At 53.6% G+C, this 5,427-nt stretch overlaps 1 protein-coding gene across 2 annotated transcripts in view; it reads right to left on the minus strand.

Moving 5' to 3' along the window:
- Window positions 1-2,465, minus strand: part of CYFIP2 (cytoplasmic FMR1 interacting protein 2) — a 51,150-nt gene extending 48,685 nt beyond the window's left edge. The window contains exon 1 of one of the 2 annotated variants that reach the window (XM_088173540.1): window positions 2,356-2,465. The gene's annotated coding sequence lies outside the window, so the exon portion shown is untranslated. The remainder of the gene's footprint in view (window positions 1-2,355) is intronic. The other variant, XM_014875935.2, reaches the window with a different exon arrangement.
- Window positions 2,466-5,427: the final 2,962 nt, after the last annotated feature.

Genomic DNA, 5,427 nt, shown 5'->3' on the forward strand with positions numbered 1-5,427 from the left:
TTTAGGATTTTCAGCTTGCCTGCTCCTTCAGCCGACACTCCCACTGGTGCTGTAGTAGGTACCACAAGCAGGAAAGGAGGCAAGAAAAGAATGTGAATTTTTTTCAGAGTCCAAGCCCTCTGAGCCTGGGGTAAGGTGAGCAGCAAAAAGACTTTTATTGGGGAGATGGCAATGTACAGAAGGAGGACAAACCCGGTCACCCTCTGAGGATCTGAGATTCTTTTCCAGCTCTGATTCCCAGCCCCTGGGTAACCTGTGAAAGTCACTGAATGTAGTTTTACCCCTGTGAGAATGCTGCTTTCTCTTTCTCCAAAAATAGCACCAAACCAGTGGGCAGGCACTATCCTGGCCCAACAAATCCCCAGCAGAACGAAGTGTCAGTTGTATAAAAGCCAAGTTTCTGGTACCCATTGCCTGACAGCAAGAGGAGGATAAAGGAGCCTGGCCACAAACATATATTTAGTAAAAAATAACTTCACAGTGTAAAACTTTAGTTTTACTCTTGCCTAAAATGAACAGGACTTGTAATTGCAGCCACCACCACAGTCAGGAGGATCTTTGCAGAGTGAGTGAGGCTGGCAGAGCTGGGCCTCTGCTCTACACTGACACAGATGTTAATAACCATGAAATTACCCTTCCCATTAAAAAAAGGAAGCCAAACTGCATGACTCCTGAAGCTGCTTTTCTCCATCTCCACTCTATATTTTCTGCCATCCCATTAGGGCTGAGTTCCAAGCATTTGCACCATCCTTGTCTCTCAGCAACACAATTATCCTGGAATTTCTTTCTTTTAGAATAACTAAACAGTATTTTTTTTTTTCTGGTGCCAAAGAAAGCGGGTCAAGGAAGGAGACAGGTATATGAAACTACATTTCCAATACAATTGAGAAATTTAGAGCAAGTTTATAAGCAACCCACTGTTGACAGTTAAAGCACTTCTTGGGAAACCAAATCATACAGGCCAGCATTGTTAACAGTTGACCAATTATTGACCTTCCAAAATCAATCTTCCCACTTCTCATGCAAAGATGATAACTGTTTGTTAACAACATTTAATTCAGTGAAAATGATTTCAGCACATTCTGCTTTACTCCAGAGACCAGAAAATGGAAGATTTTCCCCTATTCCTTAGGCTTCATTAATAACAATCAACTGTACAGAGAAAATGAAGAGAGAAATTTTCTTTGCAGGCAAATAGCACAGAATTATATGGCTGTGACACCAGAACACTGGGCTAGTCACCCATCTCTGTGACTAACCCCAGACTACCGTCATCACACAGAACATGAGGGTGATTTTTCTTTTGCTATCTCAGGGCAGGAGGGTGCAGAGGCTTCAGCGACTCAGCCTAATTCTTTGAGACCTTTGTGATCCAAAGCCCCCAGGCAGGAACCCCCCCGTGGGAAGCGGCAGATGGCAAAGGGGGCCACGCTGTGTTGCTGGCAGTGTCCCCTGACAGCACACACACCCTGCACCCTGCCCCCTTCTCCAAAACAGCCCTGGCCACGCAGCGAGCGCTGACTGCGTGCTTCTTCTTCATCTCCTCCTCGTTCTTTCCCGGTCCTTCCAACCCACGGAAATTTCCTGAGGAATCCTTCCACTCGCCGCCTGCCGCTCCTCCCGGAGGGATGCGGCTGGCACACGGCATTTCCAGCGGCATCGGGGGCAAAGTTGAGCACAAAGGAGCGCTGCTGCCCGGCCCCACGCACGGGCACCGGGCTGGGGGCAGCTCCGCCGGCTGCGACCCACGGCACAGCCCGGACCTGCTCCAGCCCTTCATTCCCAGCGCTGCCTCTGCCTCCGGCGCTGCCTCCATCCCCCCCATCCCCCTGGAACACCGCATTTCCACGGCTGCTCCGGGAGCCGGCCCTCGCCTCTCCCCCACCATCAGCATCCTCTCCGCGCCCCGTTCTCCAGCACCGCCGCCACCCCGGCTTTGCCTGCGCTGCCGCGGCGGGGCCTGCAGCGCCCGGGGCCCGGGGCTCGGCCCCTTCCCGGTGCTGGGGATGCGGGGCGGGGGGAGGACAAGGGGGATTTGCGCTATTTTTTTCCCCGGCGCTGTGCGGCGGCTGCGGGCGGGCAGGCTGAGCGCCGCAGGTAGCTCGGAGCATTGTGGGATACATCCCATACATCCCGCACATCCCGGCCCGCACATCCCGCACATCCCGGCCCCTACATCCCGCACATCCCGGCCCGCACCTGCCCCGCTCCGCCCGCCCGCCCGGGGCTCCGCGGAGATGGGGCTCGGCGGCGGGCACAGCCCCGGAATGGAAGGATGGAAGGATGGAGGGAGGGAAAGAGGGGATGGAGCCGCGCAGCCCCCGCGCAGCCTCGCGCCCACCCCCGCCCGCTCACCTGCGCTCCGCGGGGGCGATGCCCGGCGCCGCGGGATGCTCCGCGGGGGATGCTCCGCGCCGCCCGCACAAAGAGCAGGAAATGGCTGCAGCAAGTGCACTTCCGCGGCTCTCCGCCGGCCCCTCCGCTCGGCGCGGCGGCGGGGGGAGCCCCGGCCCCCGCCGCGGGAAGGGGCTGGAGCGGAGCGGGCGGCTCCTCCCCCAGCGGCGCGGGGGATGCGCGCCGGGGCCGGCACCGCGGCTCTGCCCACTCGGGGCCGGGGCCGGGGCCGGGGCCGGGGCCGGGGCCGGGGCCGGGGCCGGGGCCGGGGCTGGGTCCGCAGCCCTGCCCGCTGGGGCCGGGACCGGGACCGGGACCGGGACCGGGATCGGGATCGGGATCGGGACCGCAGCTCTGTCCGTTCGGAGCCGGGGCCGCGTTCCCCCCGCTCGGGGAGCTCCGGGCTCCCGGCAGGGAGGGGAAAGCCGCCAGCACCCCCGGGGAACGGAGGGGAGGGAGCAGGGAGCGGCTGCAGCAGCCCCTCGGCAGCGTGGGGCTGGCACAGTGGGTTTGGGTCTGTAAGAAAGCAGGACCAGGCTGGGATTCTCCATCTCGGTGCTGCTGGGCTCGCTGGGTCGCGGGTGTTCAGCCCCTCTGCTCCTCAGGACCTTTGTTAGGCGTCACCTACCATCTTAACAAACGCCCTGGTGGCAGCATACATACACTTACAGAAAACATACAGAGCCTCGGATGCTGAGCACGTTGGGGATCAAAACCTGAAGGCAGCGCCTTTGCTCAGAGCTCCAGTCCTCTTCTGAGTCAGCGCCACATCCAAAAGGCCTTCCTTTTGGCATTTTGGCATCTGGCTTTTTTTCAGGGACAAGTTTCCAGTCCTTCTGCTCATACTTCTGCTTAAAGCTCTAATACAGTTCTTCAGATATACTGTGAAATCCAATCTCACAGCTTTCAGAGGGACACTGCCTCTTGGTGACTGATATAAAACCTGTATGGAGCTGTCTTGTTTGTTGAAAGACACTGGTGGATACCCAAGGATTGACCAAAGTCTAGATACGGGTCTAGATGTATTTTTATGGGTGGCCTGGCAGTGTCCCTTTCCTGAGCATGAGCCTAGAATCAGATTGCTATTTGGCCTTTCCTGGATTAGAGTGACCCCTCCAATTCCTCAGAGGCTGCTGCTGTTATCCATGAACCCGTGGGGCTGAGTTTGCTTCCTGGGGGTGTCTGTTGGCTCTGCAGGGAAGCGTGGACACCAGGTTTACACTGCAGATCTGCTGCTGTAATTTGAATGGACGCCCTGGGCTGAAGGCTCTGGGGTCTGCACACTGGAAAAGCAGCAGAACAGTCTTAGGTATTAGTTTTGTTTTAAAGGACGGGACCACGCCTGAAAAAATATATCAATAAATCCCTGAGCATAGAACCTTTCCTTGCATAGCATTTCTTCTTTTGGGCTTGGACTAGATGACCTTTAAAGGTCGTTTCCAACCCAAACTATTCTATGAATCTGTGATATCTATGACTCTATCTCACCCTTGACTAGAACACATTGTAGTGTTTCATTCCTCTTTTTACTATTTAATACTTGTCAGAAAAATTCAGTGAGTGAGCATTGTTACTACAGACACAAAAGATTTAACAGCAAATATAATTCTGAGGTCGTGGGTGAAACAAGGTTAGTTCAAGAAAACTGGAACAAAAGATTGCTGTGGACTTTTTTTGTACAGTTTAATCTGGTCCTACTATCAGCCAGGCTCAGTGTGATGGGAATTCCATCACATCCAATGAATGTTATGATACTATTTTAGTTTTCTGCTCCATATTGCCTTAGCTGGTAGGAGGATAGAATGAGCTTCCCTGCATTTGTCCTGCAGATCTCTCTGCAGGCTGGGGGCAGTGACAGTGAGGGGTGGCCCCATGCAGCTCTGGCAGCAGTCTGTGCATCAGTGTGTGGAGAGGAGAGAGAACACGATGGTGGGGTGAGCTGAACACAAGAAGAAACATGAATTTGTGGTGGCTGCCAAGTGAGCTTTAGCAGAGCCATTCACCTGAATCCTGCTGTGCTGACAAGCGTTCAGAGAGGGACAATGCCAAACATCACATAAAAACATGTTCATTTAAAAATACTTCAGGTAATTCTAGATTTTTCTTTCAGGCCTGATTTTAAGGTAATTGTGCACTGGAACAACACCCATGGGTCAGGGGGACTGACCCATGCCCAGAAGAGATCTTTTCATGGCTAATGCTGCCATGCTGCAGTCCCTGGTCTCCACTGAGAAGCATCAGCTGCTCTTTCTAGATGAGGTTACTGCTTGACTGCCTTCTGCTAGCAGGGGCTCCAGCCTGGCTCTGCCTGTGCCTGGCCATCTCAGCAGCAGCCTGGGGACACGCTGGGACACTGCTCTGCTTGGCTCCAGCCAAGTGTGCAGAGCTGTGCACCCACCTGGGATAACCAGTGGGGAAAAGGAGGGACAAGAACAAGCTCCCACCCTGGAGAGACACAGCCAGGCAAAGGGGCAGCATGTTGGAAATGCTTTCTAGGGAGGGAAGGGAGGGGTGTTCAGAGAAAGGTAACTCACTTGGCAGTGAGAGACTGATATTCTCACCTCTGCTTTGTGGGGAATGGATCTGGTCAAGCCACATGAAGGGCACCCACCTAAACTTGTCTTAGATCATGCAGTTATCCCACTCTGGCACTGCCCTTTGGAGATTCCTGAAGTGCCCTGTTAATTAAAGGGAAACACCCTCTGGGAGCACTCAGATATTACCACCCCCAATTTTATGAAGATTCAGAGAATTTAAAGCCAGTGTAATGGATATTTAGACCTAAAAATCTGGTGTCTATGTAATAAATTACAATATTTGTAGAGATTCTGAATGCTTCCTACCCCCATAAATCCAGCACATTGTGTAACCCCAGAGCACAACCATAATTCTAGGGAACAGAGATATTTCAGAAAGCCAGAAGATGTTTGTTTGCATCTTGGTGGAGGGAATTTGGAGGAAGAGCAGACTGTATGATTATAGGTGCATGGTTTTTGCAGTTTTGCTCACATATAGTGAAAGTCACAGTTGGGA

This window comes from Sturnus vulgaris, chromosome 15 (assembly GCF_052056855.1).
Source record: "Sturnus vulgaris isolate bStuVul1 chromosome 15, bStuVul1.hap1, whole genome shotgun sequence".
Taxonomy (NCBI): domain Eukaryota; kingdom Metazoa; phylum Chordata; class Aves; order Passeriformes; family Sturnidae; genus Sturnus; species Sturnus vulgaris.